This window comes from Fukomys damarensis, unplaced genomic scaffold, assembly GCF_012274545.1.
Source record: "Fukomys damarensis isolate Sample0158 unplaced genomic scaffold, DMR_v1.0_HiC HiC_scaffold_30, whole genome shotgun sequence".
Classification (NCBI taxonomy): Eukaryota; Metazoa; Chordata; class Mammalia; order Rodentia; family Bathyergidae; genus Fukomys; species Fukomys damarensis.
The window spans coordinates 56,787,457-56,813,556 of NW_022900942.1; the positions used below are offsets into that span (position 1 = coordinate 56,787,457).

General features: G+C 37.6%; 1 protein-coding gene across 2 annotated transcripts in view; it reads left to right on the top strand.

Moving 5' to 3' along the window:
- Znf521 (zinc finger protein 521) overlaps positions 1–26,100 on the top strand; it is a 271,829-nt gene that overhangs the window by 118,791 nt on the left and 126,938 nt on the right. The gene's annotated exons all lie outside the window — the stretch shown is intronic.

Below are 26,100 nucleotides of genomic sequence, written 5' to 3' on the forward strand. Positions count from 1 at the left end.
ATATTGATAGTTATGACTATAGGAAATGAATGTTTTCCAAACTTTTTATTTCAAAAGTGGTTAAGTCTGTACAGAAGTTAAAGGAATAGCACAGCGAACAAGTGTGGGCTTATGCATCGATATCCCAGGTTTGTGAGCTAGAGCATTTTATTACCTTCTCTTTCTCTACTGTTCTGTTGTCAGGCTGAGCCTTCTTAGACTAAGTCGCAGATATTGTAACATCTCTTTAGAGTAAGGACATTTCTTACTTCGCCATAACATCACCTGGTTTCTAATAGCTCTTTCTCCTTCATTGGTGGAGGTAATTAACTACATTAGCCAAAGACATTTAATTAATCTGTAATATTATCTGTAGAAGGCCCACATTCAAATTTCCCCCATTTGTCCCCCAAATGGCTCATGTTCTTAAATGTTGTTGAGTAAGGACTCATGAAACATTTATGTAGAAAATTACTCCTTTCCTTTTTGTAGGAGTGTGAATATTCATATTTAAGTGTAATGTAAAGGTGATTTAAAATGACTGCATTTGTGTGTGTGTGTGTGTGTGTGGAGAGAGAGAGAGAGAGAGAGAGAGAGAGAGAGAAGTGCTGTCCTTTTAAAATCAAGCAAAATTTAACTCTTATTTTAGAAGACGGTTTATAAGAGGACATATTCTTATTTCTTCTTATCTTTTCCTGGTTTATATTTTCTAATATTTATAAATTCCTATATCTTTTAATTCCACTCGAAATAAAATAGTTCAAAATGGGCTAAATGAATAGTATTTACACGTTAATTTGATTACTCCTACTTGAGTAGGAGTATTTATCCTTAAGATGTGGTTGAATCTTTATAACTAAAATCTTACTGGTAATATGAGAGCTTATCTATATCCTATACTTACATAGAATATTATTTAAAGCATGTCTTAGATACATGTTTAACTCCTACAATAGTGGTTTTTAAGTAATAATAAGAGTCAAAAATGACTCAAGAAGTGTACCTTATGAAACCTGATTGATGAGTTTATTATTTAATTGACCAGATATTAAGATTTATTTTAAGATATTTCATTTGTTCACAACGTTCACAAGTCATTCAACATTTTCATCAGTGTATCACCATTTTAAAATTCATTGCACTATTTAAATCATGAAATTTTAGGTGCTGTACAGTTAAAAACATACGGTAGGCCACATTATTTGGACTGACATAGAAAATTATCTGAACACACAGGGAATTACAAAAGAAAGTCTGCAAATATAATGTGTTGGGAAGAAAAGACATATTAAGTATTCATGTGTTTGCATTCTTGTTTACTCAACTTAAACTTCTGCAATTTTTCATTATGAGTGGAATTATATTCTGGTTTCTCTTTAGATCATATAAACCTTTCACTTCATTCTGAGTGATTTGTAAATTTTTTGCCAAAATAAGGAGAAGTTTAAGCCGAGCATGGTGGTGCATACCTGTAATCCCAGCACTCAGGAGGCAGAAGCAGGAGGTTTGCTGTGAGTTCAAGACCAGCCTGGCTACATAGTGAGTTCCAGGTCAGTCTCAACTACATAGTGAGACCCTATCTCAAAATAAAAATAAAAATAAAAAATAAAAAGGAGAAGTTTTTATATCAGTCTTTGCCAGAAGCCAGATATATAATCTGAGAATGAATTTTATCACCAACAGAAATGTGACATGTATGTCTACTGATGTCGGTAGGAGGAACTGAAGGACTTAATAGTGCAGGTAGTATTTCCATCTCCACTTCCTGCTGAGTATTGAGGCTTCTGAAAAGAAAAGAAGACCATAAGAAACAATAAAATCTGGACACACAGACATTGTCAAGAAGGAGACTCAATTTTTCTGGACTTCTCCCATAAGGAATATTGGTAGACACTCACATGAATCTAGCAAAAGCTGACAAGAAATACTTGATTGATACTAGATTACCTAATTAAAAGGGATTTCAATTTAAATATAAATTTAGAGAATAATAAGTGCTATATAAAACCATACAATTAAGAAAAAGATGAAAGACAAGACATGTGACATTGAAAGAAGGCTAATTGTAGGCACCTGTCATGCCATGGAGATATTTGGAATTGAAGACAAGATCTGACTTTGAGCCTCATTCTTTGGCTGTAATACTTTCTGACTTTCTGAAAAAAATGTTTCATTTGTGCTGAAATTGTTTCATTGTTAATTTAAATCTATTATAGAGACTTTGCTTTTTGTTAAATATTTTGGAGACACTGTTCATTCTCCTTTGCTCCTCAAAGTTTGTGTGATATAAATTTACACAGAATCTAGTCTTTACAGATGGTAGTGTTAACTGAAGGCAGGAAGAACCCTGGCCATGCCTTGTAGAGCTCCTGACGTAATGTTGGTTGCTTTTCTGGGTTTGGCAATACTGGTCTGGCCATCTGGGTAGATGTTGCCCCATCTGGACCTCAAAATGTCACCTCATGACTTTGATGTTCTGTGGAAGATGTTGAGAGCATTTGTCCTTCTGGGTGCATCTTTCCAGAACGTTTCACAGTTAGGTCTCTCTGAGGGATTATTCTGATCCACACCATCCCCACTGGTCCATGGAAGTTGCTCTCACAAGGGTGGGTCATCATGATCTTCATGCTGTAAAACATGCAGAAAGTGCCACTGATACCAAACGAGAAGGGATGGTGGAGGCCATTTGACTAGGCCCACGAAAAGTCAGACCCAGAGAAGGTGACGTTGTCTGAGATTTCACCGCTGGTAAATGGCATGGAGAGCAAGTGTTCAGGTTTCAAATTTCAAGTTCAAGATTCTTTTCATACACCCCGCAGTGCTTCCCCCAGCTGCTATTCATGCCCTTTCCACCACGTCCCTTCAGTACTGCTATGTTCATTCTGCCTCTCCTTTCATTTCTCCTGCTTAACTGCAAAAGATCCTCTGCTTCCACGTCTTTGTCGCACCTGACTTCTCTAAGGTCTTCATTGGCTCACTGGACCAGTGGAATGTACTGTTTCCAAGAAGGGAACTTAGCTGAGTATGGACGCTAAATACCTGTCACTAATGGATTTTCCCTTTTAATGAAGCCTCAGTTTTCCTTCCCGGTCCACTACAGACCTTCAGGGAGTGTTCTGTGGCCTTTCTGTCCTTCTGTGTGACCCTTAACGTCAGATATGCACTGCTGCTGTCACGCTGCCTCCTTCATGTGGCCTCAACAGCCCCCCTCGATTTGGCTGCCACCCTTTAATCTTGACTCTCCAAGGGATAGGAGGGAACTTTGGGGATTGATGGAAATATTAATGAATTTTTTAGTGGAACTGATACTACAATGAGGCTCGTTTTAAAAAACAATTTGTATCTCTAACTCACATCGTTTCGCTGAGCTTCCGACCCATACACACAGCTACCTGCTGGACTGTCCATGAATTTCAGACTCAGTGAGTCCAGAGTGGAGCTCGTCATCTTTTTCTCAATCTGCTTTCCCCCCTTATATTTTGTTTTACTGATGCTTCCACTGATCTCAGTCTCTGCCTTTTTCTCCACTTCAAGCTCTTTCCACTTCCAGGCCTCCAGGCGTCTCTGCTCAGTTTATTTGTATTCCTAGAACCAATCACTGCATCCACCCCCTTACCACATTTTGAGTTCAATTTTGGATCATCTTTTCACTGAACTATCGAAACAGTCACATAATCGGTCTCTCTGACCTTAGTCCCGCTATTTTCAAATCTAAAATATTGTCTCACCTTTATTACCCAAATTGTTTTATCTATATTTATCCAAATAATGTTTTATCTGTACATCTTATTATTTTCAAATCTGTATGTAGCTGCCAGAACACTCTATCAAAAACACATCTGTGTAGTATGTCCCTTCCTATCTGAAGCATTTTAAGCACCCCATAGGACAGCATCATCTTTTTCATTGAGAAAATCGGGGCTTGCTCACATGTGGGCCCCTGAATAAGTTTGCTCTTCTTTTCCTGAAACTCACTTTATTCTGAAACTGGAAGCACTCTAACACACGCATAAGAAGTTGCTTTTGGGTCTTTCTAAGTTGTCTTGCCCCTTCCGCTGGAATACTTTTTGCCCTCCCATCTGACGGCCTTCCTCCTCACGAGGCTGTCCAGCTTACCCTTTTCTTACAGATCCACTACTTTAGAAGGCTTCCTCTGCACTGACTTTCCACTGCACACATCTCCCTACCCTTGAATGTCCCTTGTATACGCTCTGCTCTCAATATTATAAAAACGTTGCTTCATCGTCATCTGTTTTCATTTCGATTTTCCTCTCGTGAATTCCTTGGAGCAAGAACCTCCTCTGTCTCACACTTTGAGAAATTACAGTAGTGCAGGCCCTCTGCGGGCAGATGCCACATTGGTGCCGTGGAGCTAGTATTTGCCTGGAGTCACCACAGCTCTTCTCAAGATATCAAGATACCTGGATCCTTAAGCTTCCTCATGCAGGAGGACTCTGGCGCTGTGATTGGAACCTAGAAGCTGCATGCTGACGATGGGACTGATACTCATATTTTTACCATGCTGGGATTCAAAATGTTGGTGCCTCATCTTTGAAGTTCCATGCTAGACATTACGCGTCTGGGACACCGTGCTGTCTGGTCCCCTCCATCTCACGGCTTGCCACACAAGGCTGCTAGTGGTTGGTGCTCAAGATGGAGAAAGACTCTGCTGCCATGTTCTCTGTGGCATTAGTCAGAAGAGCAGCTCTTCCCTGATGTGTCCCCTTCGATGCTGTGTCATACCCCTCCTGGATTTCTTCCCATGATACCCTGAGCGCCCCATCTCCTGTGCCTCTCGAAAAGTGTGGGCATTCTTTGAGGCTAGCCCTCACACCTCGTTTTCTTGTCTTTCTACTCTCATTTGGTGGTTCACCTATTCTTTGTGGCTATAACTGTCTCTGTGAAGAATTCCCAAAGTTTTACTTCCTTCCTAGATCTACCCTTAGTTTCAGTTACTTATCCTACACATAGTTTGGCTTATCCATGTGTGTGTCTTTTAGCTATGTATAAACACCAAACTTTTGATTTTCTCTCCCGAAACCTGTTAGCCCAGATTTCACTGTTTTAGTAAACACCTCGCATGCGATTACTCAAGCAAGGTACTTGGAAATCATTCTCAGTTCCTTTCTTTCCCTGTTCTCCTCGTCTAGTCCACTAATAAGCACTAAGATTCTACCTATGAGAAGCATTTTCAGGTGTTTCATCCCCCTTTCTATCTCCAAAACCGTCCTGTCGGTATAGATGTAGTCCGCCTCTTCAAATCCATTCTTCACACTGCGGATGGATGTGCAGACATCTAAATTAAATGAAGGCACTTAGCATTCTTTAGTAGCTTCCATTACTTCAAATAGACCCTGACCGCTCACTGGTTTAGGAGGCCGGGCATAGCACAGTTGTGGCAGTGACTCCTCTTCGATCTGGAGGCTCCTCCTCCTACACCGTGTTCAGCGTCTTGGACCAGGGCAGCCTGTGACCTCTGTGTGCTCTGCCTGTTCACCTGCCAGCCACATCCCCCGACTTTCTCATCTGTCTGGTGTCCCCTTAAAATCTTACCCAATGGGATCTCCTTTGGGGTTTGCTTTTGAAGTTGTTTTTATCAGCTTACTTGTTTATTTCCTTTTTCAGCTCTGAATACCTATCAGTTTATCCTAATGACTCAATAAACATACTTAAATAAATGAATAGAGCATAAATGCTTCAAAGTAACAAAAAAGTGTACACTTTGTTGCTTGGATATCTAATGCACAGTAACTAATAATAAGATATATTGCTTGTTCTGCTCAAAAGTACTCAGATGCTTCAAAGTTAGATTTGATTTAAAAATACTAAAATAAGCTAGAAGGTTTCAAGTTTCTAACAATTCAAAATCCATCTTTATTATGAAGGTCTATTTTAGGTGACTGAGAGTTAATATTCTTTCTTCATGGTCCTTACATTGAAACTAGAAATGGACATGGTGACAATTTAGAACTACTCCAGTTGCAGAGTTCTTTTATGTGTTGCTTTATATAATAAAAACTTCCGTATGAGCCTGAAAGATGTAGGAGTTTGCAAAACCAAATTTTATAAAGTTTTTGTATTTCCAATTGATGATACTAAGTTTCGCTAAGTTCATATGCAAAGAGCAAAATTAAATGGGTTAAAGCATCCTCGGAATAAACAGTATTAAAAATTGAGTAGACAAACTGGACATTGTTGTGAATGCCTATAATCCCAGCACTCTGGGAGACTGAGGCAGTAAAATGGCAGAAAGGTAGAAAATGTATGTGACCAAATAGATTTATAGATTCAAGATATTCTTGAAATAGACTGAATTATTTAGCCAAGTCCAGTCTGCTGTCTAGATTTATTGCTGTGGTCTGTCTTCATTGCTTTTCTCATCGGTGAAACAAAATGCCCAACCCCCACAAGTTAAAGGAGGAAAGCTTTATTTTAGCTCACAGTCTGTAGAGGTTTCAGTCTGTAGTCAGCTGGCTCCAAGGCAGGGTGGGAGGGCAGAGGGGCATCACAGAGGAGAAACAGTCCTTGGCAGGGTTGGCAAGAGGCGGTGGCAGGAGGTGGCAATAGCAAGAGGCTTGCCTTTCCCTTTTATCCCATCCAGGTACAAGCCAATACTCATGGTGGCTCAGGGTGGAACTTCTGTCTTTGGTGAATATATTCAGCCACACCCAGAGTTATGCTTATTCCAGTCAGTGTACTAATTTAATACCACACACCCTCAATCCTAGCATCACATACCCTAGATCCAGCAAGCTCTGAAAAGCACCCCCCATGAGCACATAAAGCTTTGTGGGGACATCTAGATAAAAGCCATAACACGGTTAGTATTTGTTTAGCATTTACAAAGTACTAGAACAGGGAGTTTTGGTGACTTTGGCATACGTACCAGGTGTGGGACATGGGCTTCTACTCTTTCTCTGTCACCAGTCCTGTGATCACCTCATATTGATCATTGCCCCACATACAAATATGTCTTGGATGTTTGTGTGTGTGTCTTCTGTTTCTGGACCTTTTTTGCTGATATTTTCTTTTTAGCTATGATATCTTTTAAAAATATATGAAATTAAAAGTAGGAATATTTCTCTATACAGTCATGAACCTTGGATTGTATATAATATTCACTCTTTCATTATTAGGCTAAAAATTAGCAATCTTCTTTTATTTCCCTAGATCTCCAACTAGGAGGAGGTTTTTGCTGTATACTTTTTAGCTGAAATTGTGTCAACATGGAAATTAGTAAACATGCATTCAAGACAATTTGTAATAGCAAAAAGCTACATTCTGGATCTCTTATATTGTCCTACCTTCTACCTGATATAGTTATGGTTTTCTGTTACATGTGCTCTGTAGTCCTTTTCATTTAACACCCTTAATATGAACACCTTGACAAAGGTGTTTAAAAGCCTAAGTAGTTGGTTCCCCTTATTTATGCTTTGTGTGGACCTTCCACATTTTTCACCTTTTAAACCTGCATGTTTTTGAAGGTTCTATTCTTAATTTACCATTCTGTCTTCTTATTCCCATTTCCAGTGGCCTAATTATCATCCTGTAGAGGTAAACAAAATATTTCCATTATGAACCTCTAATTTATAGGCTCCAGCTCCCTCTTTGACATTACCATACTGAACATTCTGCTAACTGTTTGATCAAAGAGAAATATAATTTCCTTTCCTCACATTTTGGTTAGTGTTTCGTCTTTTTCCTGGTTATTCTCATCTGAAATGTTCTTATTATTTCCTGTATGCTCCCTCTTTCCCTAACATGAGTCCATCACTTGCCTGGTACCATTGCTTCCTGTTTGGTAATTCCTGATTGTTTGTACCTCCTATGTTCTGTCTCCAAACCAAATGTCAACTGATCAATAAATTTAGAAGATGAGGATCACATAAGTCACATTCTTTACCTGGATTACAAATAGATTATAATTGGAAATGGTGTCTTTTAAAACTTCATAAATTTTAAAATTAAAAAGAGGCATGGAACAAAAAAGCCTTGGAAACAAATGCATAACATGCTAAAATTGAAAGGTACTTACATTTAAAATGTGTAAGAGACAACTGAGGCAGCACTTGAGGAAAAGTTATCAGAAAATAAAATATATATTAGAAAGCAAGAAAAATGTGTTATGAGTGAATTAAAGATACAGTTTGCAGTATAAGAAACAGGACAGAATAAACCATGAAAAGCAAAAGGGAAGAAAACAATAAAGCTAAGAGCAAAAGCTGTTGAAATAGAAAACAAAGAAATGATAACAAGGAGACCATCAAAGTACAAAATTATTTTTCTGACTAAACTAAGAAAATACGTAAACCTCTGGTGAGATTAATTAGCAAAAAGGATCATAAACAAATACTATTGATAATGCAAAGAGGAACCTTAAATTCATATATGTGGAGGTTAAAAGGTAATAAGAAAACTGCTATATATTTCAAAATGACTATAATAAAGGATACAAGAATTGTGTGTTTTGGAAAAGGAAGGGCAACAGGAGCTCTTACTGTTCTAGGGAGAGTATCACTTCATACACTTGCCTTTAAAACTGTTCAACAGTCTACGCTAAAGCACCAGCCTATTTTATTCCCACCAATTCTACTTCTAGGTTTATATAGAAGAGAAATTAGTGTATATGTTTACCAAAATTTCTGAATAAAAATATGGATAGTTTTATGTATGTAAATTTTCAAAGAGAGTCAACAAAAAAGGTCATATCAAAATGAAACGAATGAGTGCATTTTTATAACTGCATGAAATCATCCCATTCATAATGTAATATTGATCAGCAATAATGAAGTACAACTACCGTTGTACAGCCACTTAGATCACACACACACATATCATTTGGTGGGGGGGAATCACAAATAGAAAACCACCTCCATTCGTGTGAAATGTAAGAAGGGGCAAAACAATCTATGATAACTGAGGTCAGAACATTTACCTCTGAAATGGAACCAACTGGGAAGAGGTAGGAAGGAGTCTTCTGTGTGCTAGAGAATGTTTCTTCCTCTATGTGCTGGTTCTATTGGTGCATACATTAGCAGAATTTCAACAAGGAATCCACTCAAGTTTGCTGTAATGTACTGCTCTTTCACAAATCAGATCTTGCAAAGAAAAGCAAAGAGAAAAAGCCAAAAGTGCACAAGATAAAAAAGAATAACAGAACAATAACACAAATAATAATTTGATATTGCAAGCTCAAAAGTTTTAATTATATAGAAACAGTTTATAATAATATATGTAACCAAAACTGACTCAAGAAAAAATAGAATGATTCCATAAACATTAAATGATTCCATATACATTTTTGAAAATCTTCCCACCAAGAAAATACCATACCCAGGTGGCTTTCAGAGTGAGTTCTCCAAAACATACATGTAATTCCAAAGCTGTGCCAGAAAACACAAAAGAAAGAACAGTCCAATTCATTTAATGGATTGCATTATACCATTTAATGAATGGTATAATCTTGATATCAAAACCAGACCAAGATATTTAAAAGAAGAATCTGAGTCCATTTTATTCATGATTTTACATTTTTAAAAATTTTGACCAAAATAATAATTACCTCCTGTGAATAAAAACAAGACTATGAATTTTGACTAAAGTAGATTTACCTCATGAATACAAGGTGGGTTTGAATTTAGGAAATCAATTAATTTAACTTACATTAACAATATAAAAGGTAAATTTTATATTTATTTCAAGAATTACAGAAAAAATTAAATTCGTTATCCCTTCCTTAGTATTAAAGAACACTAGGAATAAGCAGAAATTTTCTTAACCTACAAAGGCCTTGAAATATTATCTTCAGCAACTCATAATATGTTGACAAATTTTACTGAAATTAATATTTTTATAATTAGAATCACTAACCAACAAAGCAATGTAAAATTAAAATAAATTTAAATGTAAAAAGCAGCATCAAATTAAAAGAAACAAAAAATCATACAAAGGACTTGTGTCTAAAATTGTATTCAAATAATTTAAAGACAAATTTTAATAAAATTTTAACAAAGTTGCTAGATACCGAATCAACACATTTAAATCAGCTGGCTATTCATCAGCAAAAAAAACAAAACAAAATGCAAGTTGTCAAATTGTTTCTTTGGAACAAAAATTCAGGCATTTAGAAATAAAGCTTATAAAATGTGCAAGACATTTAGGGAGGAACTGATGAAACATTGTAAGATATTGTAAGAGACCTAAATAAATGACAGGTATAACTTGTTCATGGATGAGAAGACTTAATCCTGTAAAGTTGAGCATTACCCTTACATTGATCTGTAGATTCCGTGCTATTCCAATGAAAAAATCTGAATTTATAAAATGCTTTTTAAATATATTTTCATTGTTTTGAAGCTTGAGAAGCAGATACTTTAACATGAATGGAAGAATGAAAGGTCAAGAGTAGCAAAGATACTCTTGAAGAAAAAAGAATGGGCAGGGGAGGTTTTGTCTTACTACCCAGGCAATTTGTAATCAAATCCAGAAATTGGGGTGGTAAGGTATTATTAGTCCAAAGGACTAGAGATCCCGCCAAAGAGATATCACTCACATGAAGCCTCAGTATAGAGTAAAGCTGCTTTAGCAATCTAGTGGGTGAACGGATGGAGTACTAAATTCGTTACCTATGTGGGGAAAAATTGAATTCCTCCTCACATGTAAAAATTAACTCCAGGGCTGGGGATTTAGCTCAGTGGTTCCGGCACCTTCTTTGCATGCACAGGGTCCCAAGTTCGATCCTTGGTACCAAAAAATAAAACAAAAAACAAATAAAGATTAGTTCCAGATGACTTAAACACATACATACTGCAAAGACAATACCATAAACCTCTTAGGAAGAAAGGACAGAACTTAGTTTTTACGACTTCAGGTTACAGAATGATCTCTTTAAATCAAGCACTCAATGTAAATCAAAAGAAAATACTTTGTTCATATGCCCTAAAAATAGTAACTCTTGTTTACCAAAAGTACCCTGAATGAGCTAAGGTTAATTTATTCGGAAAAAGTGTTAGTTTCAAAAATATGTGAGGAACAGCCACAGCTCAGTAGGAAAACACAAAGCACAAAATCAGAAAGTGAGAAATTAACATGAATGGGCATTTCTCGAACAGAAAGCATAGTGCGCCTTAGACATGTGAAAATAGGTATCCTCCATAGCAGGAGATTGCCAGTTTGGACAGAGTAGTGGGTTGTTTGGGAGGCCACCCAGGAGGCTGAGCTGGGGGCCAGGCATACAGGTGTTTAATTGTTCCTCTTTGTACACTACCTATGTTATAAATACTCTGTCAAAGCATTTAATACTAACAGAAAGAACACAGTCAGAACTATAAGTGTGCAGTCAGTATCACCTGCCATAAAGTGAAGATAAACATAAAACTAATAGAATAAATACAAAATAATGTTTTCAAAATTGTAGCGATAGACTCATGCCTACCAAAACCTGCAAGTTCTTTTCAGTTTCAGGTGGGTTTATCAAGTGTTGAAGAGGCATTAAAGACGTATTAGCTCCCAAGGAGAATTTTCCTCTGTGTAATTAGTGAGAGCAATATCCATGCTCCCAGCTGTCATGGCGAACGCTCACACTCTGGGTTTATTAAAACGGAGTGCTAACTTTTTTATTCCTCGTCCAGCACTTCAAGGGGAGATAACAAATTGGTCAATTCCTGCTATGCGAAAGGCATCAAGCGGGCAGATAACTAAAGAAGAATGGCCTTATACGTGTACATTTATTTGACAAATACAGCAGTGCATCTTTTCTCTAATATGGTTCCTTTGAAGGTTTATAGTTTGCTAGGGAGAATTTTATGTCTAACTGTAAATATAGGATGGATACATCGTCCTACATGGGCTGCGTCAGTGGTGAGAGTGGAGAGGAGGAGCAAAGCAGACGTGAGCTCTGCGTTCACTATGTGAACAGACAGATTGGGCAGAACTGTGCAATCCCAAGTCCTGAGCCAGGAGGGGCACGGCTGGGGATCGGCATGGGAGTGCAGCGTGCACAGGAAGGGACCCACAGCGGGGTGGAGGCTAGGTTTTCACTCAGCATCTTCCATTGTTCTCAGAAGAGCTCCTCGTGTGTCCACAGGTTCTTAGTAAATGCTTGTAAATCATCAAAACTTGGCAATTAAAACACATGGAAAATGCAACCAAAAAAGAAAGCATTTCCCTACAAACTAAATATCGATACAGGTTCTTGGAAGCACGTATAAAGAGAGCATGAGTCGTCTCACAAGTATGTAATGTCTTTATGCAGTTCACATCATAAAGAGATTGAGTGGCAGGAGAAGTACTACAAAATTCCCCATATCCAGGCAAATAATTTATTTTATTGAATTAAACATTGTGTTACATAAGCGATCCTTCAACTGAGTCTGTACTTTTTTTTTTTTTTTTTAGTGCTGCTATGGGATTTAAGAATATGCAGCATAATATGGAAGAAAAGAAATCATACTTAGGAAAAAAAATGAATTCAAATGACAGTTGGCAGACCTGTGTGATCTTAGCTCGTCCTTCTTTAGCTCCAATTTCTTCACTGCTGAAACGGGCAGAACACATACTTTGCCTACTTTTAACTTTGTGATGAAGAGGAGATGGTGTGCTTATATATGAGAGTTCCTGGTAAACGTGAAGCACCCTCCACGTATGGACCTTAGGTCACTCAGATAATATCTGCACCCCTGTGCACCTGTGTACATATATCATTTATGTAATATTTCAAAATGAATTTGTTTCAGTAGTTGTTTCATCTAACGCTAGGATAATGGCTCATTTAGTGATACTGTATCTAAGTAAGTCATCATTCTTCCGCAAAGCTGGCGAAGTAGGAAAACAGGTAAACATTCAAGTCAAACCTAGAAGCCTTGAAAAGCAGTGAGCAAAGAGAATAAAAAAACCCAAATGTAAGGCGATAATAAATATAAAGGGTAGAAGAGCATGTAAATGAGTGTACAGATGGAAAACGCAGGCATAGGAAAGCACTTGATAAAATTGTGTTGAAACGTCTTCGACAGAGGAAGAGTACAAAATTTGTGAGTAGCATTTATGCCAAGGAAAGATAATGAAAGGCATAGCAAGGCGTAAGAATTTGTTTATTTGCAGGCCCAGAAATGAATGAGTAGTTTGAGAGGCAGTTAATTTTAAACAATTATTATTTATCTAAAACCCACTGACAATTCTGTCTTGGGATCAACTATAAACTTTTTACCTTCTGGTGGAAAAAGTGGTAAAAACTTTATTTTTATATTATCTTTTGTACCAGGGATCAAACTCAGGTCCTTGTGCTTGCGAGGCAGGTGGCGGAACCACTGAGCTAAATCCCTGGCACAAAACTTTATTTTTTGACAAGATGATTTATAACCTTAATCTGTTTTAAGAATAAAAATATCTTGAAAATTGATAATATGCAATTGAAAAATGTTTTAAAACCAAAATACACCATGATTTAAAAATCAAAGTGTTACTGATAAACTTTACAAGGTCTGATGTTAACATGCACATCTTTTTATTTTTCACTGAGTTTATTGGTACTTTTTAGGTATACAGTACAGTTACATTCATCACTGGGATCTTGTACCTTTACTTGATGTATTTATTTTTCCCCCATAGTCCTAACCTCCCTTCACCCCCTCCACCCTTCCCTATTTACAAAGACTTTGTTTCCATTTTTTCCTTTTCTCATATTTTTTCTTTTCCCTTTTTTCCCCCACCCTTTCCATTTCCCCTACTCCTTTAGCCTTTTTCTTCCTATTTCACATTATCAGTTATACAATTTGAACCTTATTTACACACTTAGTTTTTCACACCAGAGAAACTAATTTGATATTTACATGAGTGTCCTATTTATTTTACTTGAGTATCGCCTCAATATTCATCCATTTAGCTATAAATGTTTCTAGTTTCTCATTCCCATTCCATTTTATATAAAAAAAAAACCCCACCCCACATCTTCTTTATCCAGTTTCCAATAGATGGGCAATTGGGCTGTTTCCAACTTTTAGCTATTGCAAACTATAACATGCACATCTTAAAGTGGATCTCAGTGTTTTCTTGAGAATTTTACATTTATAAGTTTAATTTAGGTAGTACAGAAGCCGAGTAAGTGAGGATAAAAGCTCTTAAAATTTTCAGAAATAGAGACTTCAATTATGAGTGGTGACCACCTGTTTAATAAAGATCATTCTCTAAAAGAAAGAAAGAATAAGAGGAAGAAAGTGGCAGACTTGAGAGGCCAAGAAGCCTAAATATCCAAAAAGGATAGCTAAAAAATGGACAGGAAACATTTAAGGTCATTCTCAATACTTAATAGGTCGGGAAAGTTCATATGGTTTTGCTAGAAGACAGAATCTTTTAGTGCCATCATTTGGTCTGAAGTGCTACCATTTCATTCTACCAAATTTAAATTGTTCTAAAGTAGTTATTTTGCAAAAGGCTTGTTACACTGTTTTTGATGATGTCCAGTTGATTCATTCACTCAGTATTTACTGTCTTTCAAGTGTGAGGCAGGCATATGAGCATAAGGGCAACCAGGGATGCTGTCATGTTTCCCTGGTAAAAACGTGAGCCTACAGAAAGCAAACACATCCTCAAGTCATAAATCCTGTGTCTATTAAGATGGTGAAGAGCTAGCTGCTATGAGAAATCAGAATATTCTTAAATGTCTAATGAGATATTCAATAATGGTATTCCAAAATGTCTTTGAGTGGAATGAGTTGCTGCCTGGTCTTGTAAAGAACCCCCCACCCGAATCACAGTGTTTGTGTGTTTGCTTTGCAAGATGCTAAATTTCATATCACCCTGCTCAGCATTCCCCCAACTCCCGTTCTGTACTGCAGAAGAATGTTCTCCAGGGACACAAGCCACTGGGAAAGGGCCCCTTGTTTCCCCCCGTTATATTCTTGGATCATTCCCTGCACAGAAACCTTCTAACTTTATAAGATGTTATCAGTAATGGTTCTACAGAACCTTTCAGGGTCTAAAGTGCAGCCCATGGCTAATCTGAAGGGGACTGGGAGGTCCCATCTGATTGTGCGATATGGAATCAAGATGTGTCTAGTGACAGCAGTCTGGTTCCTTCCAGAACTTTCTTCTGACAACACTTTGTCATAGGTGTAGTTATCAGACACCACATCTGTTTAGTTCATGCACCCCAACACAATGCTTTCTGTCAGCCCTCTACTGGGTACCGGAGCTAAAGAGAGAAAGCAGGCATTGTTAATTAGGTGACAGAACTTTAGATTATAAAACGAACACATGCACTGGATATAATGCAGATTGACTGTGCCTTACCCAAAGACTCAACATCAGAAATGTTCCAAAATCCAAACCTTTCTGAGTACAGCTGTGACCCTAAAGGGGACTGTTTTTCACATCTGACCTTATGTGAGAGGTCACTGTCAAAACACAGGTGTGCTAACAGAGTTGTATGAAATTGCCTTCACCCTAGAAGTATAAACTGTATACAAAACAGATTTCATGTTTAGGTTTGGGTTCCATTCCCAATATTTCTCCTTGTGCATATGCAGATATCCCAACATCTGAATAAAAGACAAAATTGGAAACACGTCTTCTGGTCCCAAGCATTTTAGATAAAGGACACTCGACTATCGTAGGAAATTCTAGGCTAAAAATATACACTGAGAAATGAGCACCTCTCGGGGACAAGAAGGGGGTGCTGTAACTACGGTTCTGTAATCCAGGGCCGAGAAGAGCCAGGAGGAACTGTAAGCACAGGAGAGGGCCAGCAGCATGGCAGCCCCAGTCCATCTGTAAGCAGGCGCTGCCTCACATCCCTGCTGATGTGTTTCCCACAGCCTGAGCTTCCACTGCTGTGTGGATCACTTTCTGTGAGTCATGGCAAGGTCATTTCATCTCCCTGGGCCACAATTTGGTTGTCTGTGATGAGGAAATTTGAAATAGATGAACTCACTTGGCCCTTTCAATTCTGAAACTCCATGCTACTCTCTATGAACTTGTACTTCTAAAAAAATTACCTTTGAAAATGCAAAGACCACTGAGGGCATTTCTTTTCTATTTTTTGAAAAGATGTTTTGGGTATGATGAATGAGGAAGAATTTTTAAGGTGGGGATCATTTCAATGAAGTCAAGGGGTTACAATGTAACTTCACAGCATGTTTCAAGATAGGTAAAAAGAACGAAACATACTTCTATCCTAAAAAACTTACCAAGAGAACAAACAACAGCAGCAATGAAGTCAACACCCACAGCATTGTGTGGGTGTAATTGCTAACCAGAGTTCTGAAGCAGGTGGGTTTTAAAGCAATTTGAAGGAGCAGAGAAGGGTGGTCTGACAGGGCTAAGTAAGAAGGCTGTTCAGGTAGAAGGTCTGGATAAGAGGAGGCAGAAAGCAGGATGGAAACAGGAAGAGAGGCGCAAAACAAGAACTGTAGATAGCAGGAGGTCTCAGTGTACATTAGGTATCTCGCTGGAGGAGACAAAGGCGAAGGTTATTTGAGCACACAGATAACCAAGATGACCACAGTCAGGTGGAATATGTTTTGCAGATAAGACTCGAAGCTGCCAGAAAATGGTATTCCTTTGGCAGAAGAGTAGCTGGAAGGATAAATTAGAAATATAAACAGAGGAGAATAACTGAGACTCCACAGGAGACTTCCATCTAAAGAGAAGTGGAAGGGAGTAAAGATTTTTATTTTATAATGAACAGCATGAATGGTGCACATATAAATCGATCATGTATTATACTGCATGTATTGCAACAGATTCATGGTAGATATAACTAAGTCCAGCCCTTTAGGAGAGAGATTATTGTTGTTGAAATAGTTCTGATAAAACATGTAATGAATTATGAGCATAAAACACCTTTTGTGATTTGAAACATAACTCTTCTCTATGTTATTCTTTTGATAGTTATGGGAAATTTTATTAAATAATACTAAGTACTCACAAAGAATTAAAAAACTGAATTTCTCAACTTGCTTTTAGGGCAGAAATTATATACTTGTGAAAATATTTTTGCTAGCTCACCTGGTTTATGGTGGGGTTTACCAATCTCCAGGATTGGATCTGTACGAGTGGGAATTGTCCATTGGACAGGCAGTAACTGAAATTTTTTAACTACCTACTTTATGGACAACACAATAGAAGATTTGATTTGGGTAGTTGTGCTCTTGTGTAGAGATAAACAGCAATTGAACCCCAAACATTAGGTGAACTCATCGGCTGGAGCTGTCTTACTGGAAAGGTCTCAGAGACCTATGTGATAAAGGACATAAGTTGGTCCCCTTGAGATCAAACTCCAGATTGTGAGTAGGAGAAACCAGGAGTAGAAGAGAATAAATCAGCCTAAGAGAAAGCATCGCTTGCCACAGGAAACTTGGATCCAAAAATCCGTTTTTAATGGTGAGACATCAATTTTAAATCCATAGAAAGACACATTTTGAAGGCAGTTTGTTAGGAGACAATTAATTTGGAATTTAAAATACTTGTTTCCTTGTTCTTTATTAATTTTAGACTTTTAAAAATGATCCTTCAGTGCCAGGAATGTGGCTCAGCAGCAGGCACAAGGCTCTGAGTTTGATTCCCAAAATTAAAAAAAAAGAAAAAAACAGTCTTCATTACTAACTCTCAGGGTAATTCCTTCTGTGAGATATTCTTTTGGAGGTTTAGCACGTGGAAATGACTCCATTTTTAACACATTTTTAATGAGCACTTGTCAGAATTTTCTGAAGACAGTGATCTCTGGTTTTTGAAATTGATGACGCCTTTGGAAATAAAAAAATTTATATGATTTTATTTAGTATTCAAAAAGATTCCAAGAAAAGATTTAAAAAGTGTTTTGAGGGGCAGGGATTTAGCTCAGTGGTTCCGCCGCCTGCCTCCCAAGCACAAGGACCTGAGTTCGATCCCCAGTACCAAATAAATAAATCATAAAAAGTGTTTTGACATTTTTTTCTCCTTGATTCAGTTAGTTATAGCTTAAATTATGACTTCGTGGACTTTTTGATTTTATTTATAAAAATAAATAAGCTCAAAAATTTATTTTCTTCCATTAGTACTGTAAAAAATTGCAAGTCAATTGCTTAAGACGCACGTCTTTATCTAGGTTCTTTCTTCACTACGTAAAATGTTGTCTTCCTCCTTTTATTCCTCTCCAGACAGCCAGATGCGATCTTCTTTAACAAAGTTTCTGTTCTGAATGCTTCTCCATTCCAAGTGCCCCAGCTACAGGTCTGGAAGCTACAGGTCTGGCAGGCAGTGGGTACTTTGTAACCGATTTAATGGCAACATAATTATCACCATTTTAGATCTTAGATTAAGTCGATGGAGTTTTCCCTGTCTCATCTGCACAGTATTAATTTGTTGCTACCTGACCTGTTTAGCTGTCTTCTCTTCACCCATAGCCTAGCGTAGGCACAGAGTCCTGGAGTGCTTTGACATTATGTATGTAGAATACTTGCAATGGTTATATGTTCCTGGATTCTCTCCCTGATGCTATTGAATGTAACTCCTTGAGTTTAGGAATTGTGTTTATTCCTCTGATGACTGAGGTCTTATCATGTGCCCGGTATAGTACAAAGTACAATTTTGGGACAGTAACCCTATCCTTAAGGGAATAGTATCCTTTTTTTAACTACCACATGATAGAAAACTGATACTTTCATTTTCACTGGATTATTTGGGCAAGCTTTCTCATTAGTAGTTTTCATTTCCGCCACTTTTGAGTGACTTATTTTCACACTAATTCACAGTTGCTTGGAAAATGACAGTTCTGAATTAGTAAAATGTCGCAATTATTGAGTATTTGTGAGAAGTTGCTGGTTTCTTACTTTCACTCATGCAAAATATCCACTTTCTAGCCAACAAAATATTGCCTAGTGGAGCTGCTACTGACCTGAACCATATATTCCATTTACAATTAATGCGTTCATTACTGGAATAGCATGCTGCAGACTTTGGAAACAGCTTTGTTTCCCTACCTAGTTCAAACTTTGTAAATAGACGCGGTGTCCTCATCCTCTCCCTTTCTGTCCCTCTGCCCTATCGCCATCCTGTGCTCTTCCTTATGAGATTAATTTTAAAAAGCTTTCTTTAATAAACATTTCCTTAACCCTCGGTAATTGTTATAAGCTCTAAATTAGTGGATTTCAGTTGAAAGAAATTTCATGTGGTTCAGATCTCATTCAAAAGGGTGAGAAACGACCTTTGCCGAGCATCTGTGGTGTGCCAGACAATTCATACCCTATTTCATTTCGTCCCTATAATAACCTGTCAAGTAAAGAGTAATAAAGGTAGTTACTATTTTATGCCAGCCTGTTACATAGTAGGCATGGTACTAAGCACTTTTGCATAATTCTCACTTACTGCTCACCTAATGCTAAGAAGTAAGTTTTATTATTTTTAATTTACAGAGAAGGAAACTAAGACTCATTAACAACTAAGACTCGAACAACCAAGTGAGGAGCCACTAAATACCAACTAATTGCAGAAAGGTGTTTCTAAAGTTTCTTCCCATTAAGACTGCTGGATATATTTAGGCTGTGCAGCATTGTACAGCACCCTAATTTCAGGATACTGACTGAGTTTGAGACCAGCCCTCCCTTGACAGTCCCCGCCCTTACCTAGGATCTGTGACACACATGGAGCTCAGGGCTGTGGGACTGGCTGGGGAAACAGCTGTGTGGCTTTATGCTCTGATGTGTGTCACATGGAGCAACAGTAGAGAGCTGTAGAGATAGAAAAGCGGGTGGACGTAGTCAAGGTCAAAACAGTTCTTCATCTCTGAGATACTAAAACTGAATAAAACTTCAAGTGGTCCTCAAGGATAATCTTCCCATAATGCAAAGTGCCAACAGAGTTTCACGCCTGAGACAAAGCCAGGCCTGCTCTTTAAAGAGGGTTCTGGAGGCCCAGGGCAGTGTATGACTCAGGTATGACTCAGAACACTTGTGCAACATGCAGGAGACCCTGGGTTCAAGCCCAAGCAACACAGAATACTTCTTCTAATAATATTTTAATATCAGTAGTACTACATTATAAAGTTAAATAAATAAAATTAAGTGGGGCCTGCAGGGACTTTTTTGCTCTTGACAAGAGACTAGGGCAAAGAAGAGTCCCATTATTGACCACTACTTGGGTCTAAGGCCTTTTACCTAGAGGATAAAGGATAGGAAGAGATTCTCAGTTCTGTGACTTAAACAGGCTTGAGCTGCGTGCTGGGTCTGTGACTGAATGCACATTGTGTCTCCTGTCCCTGCAGCACAGTAGGCGAACAGGAAGTGTTCCCTGAGAGGTTGTGGTCCAGTAGCCAGGCACGGCCTGGCAGAAGCAGGGGAAAAACTACTTGAATGGGAGAAATGAGCATGGAGAAGAGGAGCTTTCCTCACAAACAGGCATCAAACCCAGACTCCAAAATATATGAATGAATCTGTTACTAATAAAGCATCAAAAAAGAAAACAAAAGTCTAACAAGCCCAGAACGATAAATCAAGAATGATTTTCACTAAGAAGACTGACAAATTTTTGAAGCAAATCCAAGCAAAGGAAAAAAAAAAAATCCCAAGAGCAATTGAATGTTTAAAATTAGAAATGTCACAAGTGAAAAATAGTCATCAAAAGAAAAGCTCTGGTAGACAGGGCAAACCGGGCTGGACAGCACAGAAGAGAGGACCGGCAGTTTGTAAGAAGATAGGGTTCACCCCTCTCAGGGCACAGAGACGCTGCTTTATGAAGTGGGCATGAACAAGCCGGTCAGGTGCAGGCAGGGTGGCAGGAGAGGCGCCGAGACGTGAGTGAGAAGTGACAGGGAGCCTTAATAACTGAGTCCTTTGGATTGCTAAAAATTTTCAGGATTGAGGACACACATGAGATGTCGGATTGAAATAGTCCTGTAGTATCAAGCAGAACAAGTAAGCATAAATATTCTGTTAAAAACACGGCAATAACGCTGCAGAACATTGAGAACAAGAGGAAAATTTTGAAATCAATGCAGGGACTTCAGGAACCCTTTCCACCCTGTGGACTTTTGTCTAGGGCAGTGGTGGTGAGTGTACGGCACGCATGCTGCAGCGGGCCATTTATATCTTTGCCAACACTTATCTGGGTCTAGGACACGGAGCCTAAGGCCAAGACGGCTAGAAACAGTTCCTTCACCATCATAAGCTATTTTCCTACCACCACTGGCACTGCACATGTCTAAGGAAAGCCTCCTTTCCAACTGCAATTATAAATTTACCTGCTGGGAACAATCAGAGGCCTTTGAAGGAGGAAGAGTGAAATCGTGGCCTTGGTTAAGGTTTTCAAAACCTATATGATCTGGATAAGTAGATGTGGATAAGAAACCCTCCTGTAGGCACTCTGACAGAACTGTATCATGGGAATTAGTGCATAAGCTTTCTTTATAGACTGTGAAGTATAACAAAATTATAACATTTATTACTTTATTTTAGCAATGAATGTAAGTTATGGTTCATGACCTCTTAAAGTTTATATACTAGTTTGTATTTAAAAAAAGAGAAATTTCACACACAAAAAATATAAAAACCATGAGTTGGAGTCAGGGCACACTGGTAGAGCAGTTGCCTAGCATGCACAGGACCTTTGGTTCCAATTGTGGAACCAAAAGAAAAAAATCAAAATTGTTTGTAAAGTTACTTTTGACAACTAGGGACAGATGATTTTTTTGTGCACCGGAAGTGTGGTGGCGTGAAATGAATGGTATAGCGGGGGTTAACCAAGTTAGGGTTAGCATGCATCTTATGAATTACCCTTTTCCTTTACTCCGATTATGGAAACATTCAGAAATGTACTAGATTTAACCATTTTTAACACATAGCCCTATTTATTTTATCCATGTATGACTTGTGAATGTATTTTATTTTCATTCTGAGTCTTTTGAAAGTGAACTGGAAACCTGAGGTGCCCTTTCACCTCAACATACTCCATGTTTGTCTCTTAACATAAAGGACTTTTACCCACATAACTACAACACCTTTGTCACATCTAGAAAGTTACTCCTAGTTCCCCAGCAGCACCCAGCAAGCAGCTGATATTTAGATTCCCCAGGTGTCTCACAAACTTGCTAATAGCTGTTTTCTAAGTCGGGCTCTACAGATTACATTCAGTAAAGTATTTTTCAGTCCTCTGAGTATAATCTCTACTTTTTTCCCCAGTGACAGTGTCACTTTTGAAGTTAACGGGTCCTCTTGCTTGAAGAATATTTTGGATTTGCATTTTTTCCTCGTGACAATTCTTGTTCCTCTATCATTGTACTGACTAACATTGGATACGATGTCTAGAAGCTTGGTTAGATTCACATATCTGTTTCAGATACATTTCTTTTTCTTTTTTTGGTTTTTTGAGACAGGGTCTCACTATGTAGTTGAGACTGACCTGGAACTCACTGTGTAGCCCAGGCTGGTCTCAAACTCACAGCAATCCTCCTGCCTCAGCCTCCCGAGTGCGGGGATTACAGGCGTGCGCCACCACGCCTGGCTCAGATACATTTCTTTACCGGTGATGTCCTACTTCATATCTTACACACGAAGAGGCACACAATGTCAGCGTGTTCCTTAGCTACATAATCTGGTTAGAGCGACTGCCCTTGGCTAAATTCACCATAAAGGTACATCTTTCTCTTTGTAGTAATCCAGGGATGAAACTGAGCATCTCAGGATAATTTTTCTCCAAATAATTTCAACATCCATGAATGATTAATTGCCTGGACCATTTTACTTGGCATTGCAAAATGGTAAATTTATAATCCCTTGTACTGTTATTCTTCTATGAAGAACTCTCTATCATCAAATAGGCCCAAACTACACTTCTTCCTGAAAAAACAAGGTGCTTCTGACTCTTTGATTACCAATTTTCCGAAGAAATGATTTATGTAATAATCATTGTGAAGGTGGCAACTGAGATTTATTTTCTGTATTTGAGGATTACTGTGGACTCATTGATCACACACACACACACACACACACACACACACACACTTACATTCACACACGTTCACAACATTCACTAGTTTGTTTTAAGAATATCAAAGAGAGCCAGGCACGGTAGAGTGTGCCTATAATCCCAGAACTCTGGGATGCTGAGGCTGGAGGATGAAAAGTTTGAGCCCAGCCTGCTTAACTTAGTGATTTAGAGAGACTCAATCTGAAAATCTCACAATAAAAAAAATATTTTTAAAGGGTGGAGATGTATTTTGAGGCAGAGGCCTTGGGTTCAATCTCTAGTAGGGCAAAAAATAACTGTATTTTTAAAAAGGTTATTAAAATTTTTAAAGTTGGTGAAATTAAATCTAAATTCTAAGTCTTAATGGAATATATATCAAATGAAGGAAAATGGAGTTCATCAGAATACTTTTTTAAAACTATACATTAGTGAAGATCCTTATTCATTTTTTTTAATTTATAAGATGCTTTTCTCTGAAAGTCTCTGAGTACCTTAACCAGAGTATAACTGAAAACAAAAATGTCAAAAAAGGGACACTTAAATTGTTCTCAAAATCAATCAAAAATAATGAGGTGCTGGGAAAAAGTTGTATCCTTGATAATTACATCTATCAGTATCAGAAAACAAAAGAGAACAATCAGGAAATGACAATCCCACTCCCAAGTAGCACATTTAAAAAGACTAATGAAAAAGTCTCTTTAAAAATTGTAGTAAATTAACATTTCAAGTAAATTGACAACCTAAGCACTGATGAAGGCCAATCTGGGGCCCAAACAATGGAAGTTCTGTTTCTACTTTTATCTGCTTTTAAAAGAAATGATCTCACTTGACTTTTTTTGTTGTCTCTTACTGGAGGTTATACGGCTCCTGTACAGTGCAAGGGTCGGGTCACAGCGGGAGCTGTGGGCTTCATTTGAGGTTCTGTTTATCAAGACAGAGCCCTGGAGGAAGGTGACCAGAATGTGACGCTGTTCTCATGCGCCTCTTGTATGGTCTCCATGTTTTCAAGCTGGAAAGGGGCTATGCCACTGTCCTGTTTGAAAAGGGATTCATCCTACTCTTTGTAGCAAGAGCCTAGTGTTAGAACCATTAGGTGAGCATAGTGGAAAAGTAGATTTGGGCTTAGCATTAAGACAGGTTCCCTTATCATCTAAGCTATGCAGAGCTGAAATGAATTGAGCTCCAAGTGAATGAGCTCTCCGCAGTCCTACTAGAGAGATTATAACCCGTGTCCTCAATAGAGGGTGTACAGATATAACAGGTCTCTCATAATTTGAGAGACAGTTTGTTTTAAAGGTCATGTAAATTAGTTTTTTTTTTAAATTGAAGGTGACAAGGGCTGGATTTTAGTTCAGTGTTGCCGGCACCTGCCTGGCAAGCCAAGGTCCTGAGTTCAATCCCTGGTACCAGGGTGGGGGATTGAAGGTGACAAAAAGAAAAAAAAAGAAAGCCCACAACACATCTCGGTTTGCATATCTTTGCTTTATTTTAGGGAAAGGCAAAAAGTGTGGTGAGGGAGAGCTGAGGTTGCACTTTTAAATCCCGGGACTTTGTTTGTGATCACGTTAAATTCTTAGCTAGCTGCAGATTTAGGAGTTTAAAGATAAGAATATGGCTTTGTTAGAAAATAAATAGTACTTTAAACACTACTTTAAGAGTAAAGAGAATTGGAATTTGAATTATTAGTAGTGACAAGAACATTTTCTTTCAATGTTAAAAGGAAACATATACATAGATCTTTAAATACATCACTTCATTTTGACAATAGTAGTTAAGTGCTGATATTTTATTATTTTGGCTTTTCAAGTGCTTTTAGTCTTTATTATTAGACCAGAATTTAAAAAAAAAGTCCTAGTATATTCCACTAACATGTACATCACTCATGATTTTGGAGACAGTTTTCGACAGATTGTATGTTTTACTGTACTAACAAGAGAAAAGACTAGCCATTAGGTTTATGTTTCTTTGTTTTTCAGCAAGGTTACATATCAGGAATAATGCTAGAAGTATGCTAATAAACAATATATAATGTAGGTCATCAGGGAGTAAGAAATATTTTCTAACTAGTTCTAAAGGGAAATATTGTTTAAAAAAGGGATAGATGTTATTTACACAACACATGTTGCTCTATATGTCATCATCAAAAGCATCTTGTAAATAGCTCAGCATAGTAAATCTTCCTTGGTGATTGTCAGAGTGTTTGAAGTCTGTGTTAGATTTAGATTCAGCAGTCTACTCACAATGTGCCTCATGTACAAAGGCCATTCGATTATTTAGACAGCTTCCACTGGAAATACGCCTGTACTGCTGGGGCTTGTCGAGGCCATAGGAAAAAATATTATGTGACATTATTATGATGAAGAGAATTTACATTAATAGCATTCGTAATTTTAATCTCAAAATGACATCCATCTTTGTGCTTAACTTTGATTGTTTTGTGGTCCAAACGACTTGTTATTTAAACCTAATTGTAATTTACAAGCGAATTTTCCTATTTATACCACTAGTAAGACATTTTGATACGACTTCAGATAAAACAATAATTCTGTAAAAATGCTTATAACCAAATATCATTTATATTAATTATCAAATGTAACTTTCTCACATTTGAGAGATTTTCGAAAGGGATTATCTCATGCTGGTTTATTTTGTTTTCCAAGACGGCTTTTAATTGTAAATATTGCTTCATCAGAAAAGAATTTATGTAAGTATGCATTCTAGAAAACATGACAAATACTTTATTGAGTTTATCTAATTTGATTTGGCACTCAGTAATAAAGATGTGAAATGGTAAGGGCTTCTTTTTGTTTTCTTTTTAAATGAGGGAGTCTAACATGTAAAATTAAGAGAGCTTGTCTCTGTGGTGTACTGTTATGTCAGGTAATCTTTATACCTCTCTGGGCTTCAGTTTCTTCATTTAAGATTTGATAATTATAATAAAAATTCTGTTCTCTCTATATCACAGGATTGGTAAAAGTAATAAAATAGTGTTAAAATACTCATTATAGGATGGCATTTCCTTACAGGAGAAAATACATATTTAAATGCTCATACTTAGCAATTGCTACAGTATTAACTAAATTTCAGATTGGCTATAAATTATAATCTCTGAATCTTTTATATAGATTCCAAGACTCTTAACCTATTAACCATCTCTTGAAGAGATCTAGAAGCAAGTTATTTTAGTCA